At 47.2% G+C, this 3,520-nt stretch overlaps 1 pseudogene; it reads right to left on the bottom strand.

The window, feature by feature from the left end:
- Positions 1 to 6: 6 nt before the first annotated feature.
- On the bottom strand, positions 7 to 3,386 carry LOC114635901 (annotated as a pseudogene).
- Between the last annotated feature and the right edge of the window lie 134 nt (positions 3,387 to 3,520).

Consider the following 3,520-nt stretch of genomic DNA (forward strand, 5'->3'; position numbering starts at 1 on the left):
GGGGTTGGTTTGGGCAGTGGCAGGGGACAGGAGAAGCAGGTAGGCAGGAGCCAGAGCCCTGGGCCTCCGTTAGCAGTCAACAACCATCTGTACTCCTTAGGAGCTGCAACAGAAAACTACAGCGACCAGGCTGGAGACACTCAACACAGGTCTAAGAGGGTTCTCGCTTTTACCATAAGCCTGCAGACTCATGCCATGAACAACAGATTTTCCACCAGAAAAAGTGGGGCAAATACACTTTCTACACCTGAAGGAAAGGTACTGGGTAAAGAGTGTGATGTGGAAAAAAAAAAAAAAAATCACTGAAAAGGCCCATCAAAATAGCCAAGAGGCAGATCACAGTGAATCAATCATCAAGCACAGGGCAAACCATAGATACTCACAACCTCACAACCTCTTGTTTTCCTCAGTCTTAAGAGCCAGGGCAAGGCCTGGGCATAACCTCTTCCCTTTTTTTTTTTTCATGGAACCTAGGGAAACTTCACTAAACTGAGGAAGGAAAAATGGAACACTAACATCTAAGGAACTTGTCCCCACTGCCTCCTTTGTTGTTAAGGGACAGAGTCTTGCTGTGTAACTTGGAACTCACTGAAGAGCCCAGGCTGACTCTCAACTCCAGATCTTCCTGCCCCAGCCTCCCAAGAGCTCTCATTACCAGTGTGTGCTACCACACCCAGCAAGATAAGGTACCTTTAAAGAAAGGAACGGGACACTCAAGAGTTTTGAGTCCAGTGTCTATTACCAGCGTCCACCCAGATTCCTTGAGGGATGAGCAGCAGCAGCTGGTCACCTGGGCTGGAGGTGGAGGGACAACAGAAGGACAACAGCCCAGGCTCAAGGACACGGCCCTGGAGATTTACAGAAAGGGCCAATGCTACTGAAGTTGTTGAAGACCAGTTCTCAGAGGGTGTTCTACAGTTCTACATAAAGTTGCTCCTCCACAGGCTAGTGACAGCTAAGTAGTATGAGGGACAGGAGAAGGCAAGTCTTCATTTAGGACATATCTTGCACACGAAAGTGCTTCAAGTAAGACCCAAGCAATATTAGTGTGATCAACTTGGAGATTATACAGACATTATCACCACTTAAATATGAGACAAGACACAGATTGTGACTAGGGATCTAGTTCAGTGGCAGAGCCCTTGGGTGGTACATGTAAAGCCCTGGGTTTAATCCCTAGCACCAAGGGGGGGTGGGGGGGAGCACCAGGGCATCAAATTGCAAGCTTCACATATTCAATCACACAAAATACACATACATGGACTGGAAAACGAAGACCCCCATAGAGGGTTTGAATTCTAGTCACCCTGGTCTGGTTTTTGTGCTATGTCCAATATTATTAGGCAAGTTCCTATTACAGCTTGAGAATAGAACTAAGTTCAGCCCAGGCCACGAACTTGACAGATGCCGTTTTCCCAAACCTTTTCAGTTTTCACTCAGGTTCAATGCACTTCATACGACAAATGCCAAGGCTTCTTTCCTCGGGAAGGGGGACCGCTTGCTTTACTGCTGTGGCCCATGAGGATATGGCCAGTTCTTCAAACATAGCTAGCCGAAAGGGAACAGAGAGTGGATAACTCTAGCTACCCTAAGCATCAAGCAGAACAAAGTCCATGGTCATCGGCTCCGTGTCCGTCTTCTAACTACTGTCACTGTTTCCCGTGGCGCTGAGAATACACAGCTGTGCTTTAAGGTTTGCAGGGGCCTTTCACAAACACGGGCATTTTACAGGAATGGCTTGGCCTCCCTGGATACCCTTTTAGTTAAAGACATTCAGGCAGGATTCCTTTGGCTTCAAGACTGAGAAGGACGTGTGTCTGTCCACTTACCCATGCTATACCACTTAAGAAGACCACTCTCTCCCTCCTATAGCAAGCATTAAGTGCCTGTACATCTTCAGGGAGAGGTAGGGCCTTACGAGCCTACCAAACTTCAAACCTTCACATAGAAGAGCTCAAACTTTAGGGTTATATGAAATACTAATAAATAGGTTTAACTTCTTTTCCATTCACAGGGATACAGACACAAACACTTCCTTGTGTTAAGCCAAACACTTAATATGAAAACCAGATGTATTTTAAATAACACTCACTGTTCACTCAGAAAATGCTGTAGCTGGGGACTCAGGTGGTAGCGCACTTGCTGATTGTTGGTGAAGCCTTGGATCTAACTCCAGTGCTAAATGAGAACAAAAGACACCCTCAAAAGCCACACAGACAAAACCCTGCATCATCGCAAAATCAAGGGAAAAGATCTGTCCATCAGTTCATCATCTTGGGTACCAGCGATTAACTGATGTACGAGTTTGCACTCTCGTCTCTCTGAAGGGTTTGGATTCTGATATAGGTTAGAATTAATGGGGCTTTTGTGAGAGTCTGCCTTGAGATCTGGGGTAGGAGGGCTCCCAGTCAGTTGTGCTCACAGTGATTGATGCTACTCTCACAGATTCCAACTCAACAGGCGTCACTGACACCTGGATCACGACCTTTATCTCAGGGGGCAGCCCTTCTAGCTGCTTAGATTTCTTAAACATCTGGTGGCACTGGGTCTTGTGCCATTTTCTCCTTGAAGGTTAAGAACTGTAGCCGGCAATTGGAGCAGTCACTGCATTCCCAGTGGCCCCTGTAATGGCACATGTATAGCATCCCAGTTTTGAAGATCTTAAGACAAAATGGACAAAGCAGGTTCTTAGTGTTTACATGGCACTTTGTAAAATGTGTTTCCACATCAGTGAAGACAGAGGACCTCTACTTACAGACCTGGCACACATAGGGCATTTTCCCAGGCTTATGATTGTCCTTCATGTGCTATAAAAGGACTTGGTCTGTCTCAAAGGACAATTCACAGATTTTGCAGACCACAGAAGGGTCTGGTGCCCTGTGCACACAGTCGATGTGACACTCCAACTGGGTCGGGGAAGTGAACTGGCAGTGGCATCGCAGACAGGTGGTATGGCTCTCCCAGGTGTTGTCACTGCCCTGCCTCTCAAGCTCCAAATGATGCTTGGTGTGGTTCATAAATTTAACGTTTTTTAGAGCTTTCGAGCAGCTGGGACATTTAAAGGTTGTGTGAGTCTTCTGCTCTAGCTTCCCATCCTCTTTATACTGTCCATAATAAAAGTCGCTAAGTAACAGAGTCAAACTTCCTTTCTTGGGATCAAAAGTCTCTTGACTTGCAAGACTTGAAAAGTCCGCTTCCACCAATCCACCATCTTGGCAAGGGTGAGCAGAGCCCTCTGAAAGAGGTCCCCCATTCACAAATCGGTTCAGTGAGTTGGGAGCATCAAAGGAAGGTGTCCTCTGTTGCACATTCGAGGTATGGAAAGTACCTGAAGGGGGCAAAGTGTGGGGAAAATTTAGAGGCCGCCAGAGCGGTGGGTCCCGCATTTGGGAGGAATCCTATGGTTCCAGCAGCTTGGAGGCCTTGGCGGCAGCAGGCCCCAATGACACAAGGAAGTCCTTGGTTCCGGAAAGGTTTATTGTCATGACGGATAGTGGATGGATCTAGGCGTTCCCCCCCC

Source organism: Grammomys surdaster, unplaced genomic scaffold, assembly GCF_004785775.1.
Source record: "Grammomys surdaster isolate TR1022 unplaced genomic scaffold, NIH_TR_1.0 119530, whole genome shotgun sequence".
In the NCBI taxonomy this organism is placed as follows: Eukaryota; Metazoa; Chordata; class Mammalia; order Rodentia; family Muridae; genus Grammomys; species Grammomys surdaster.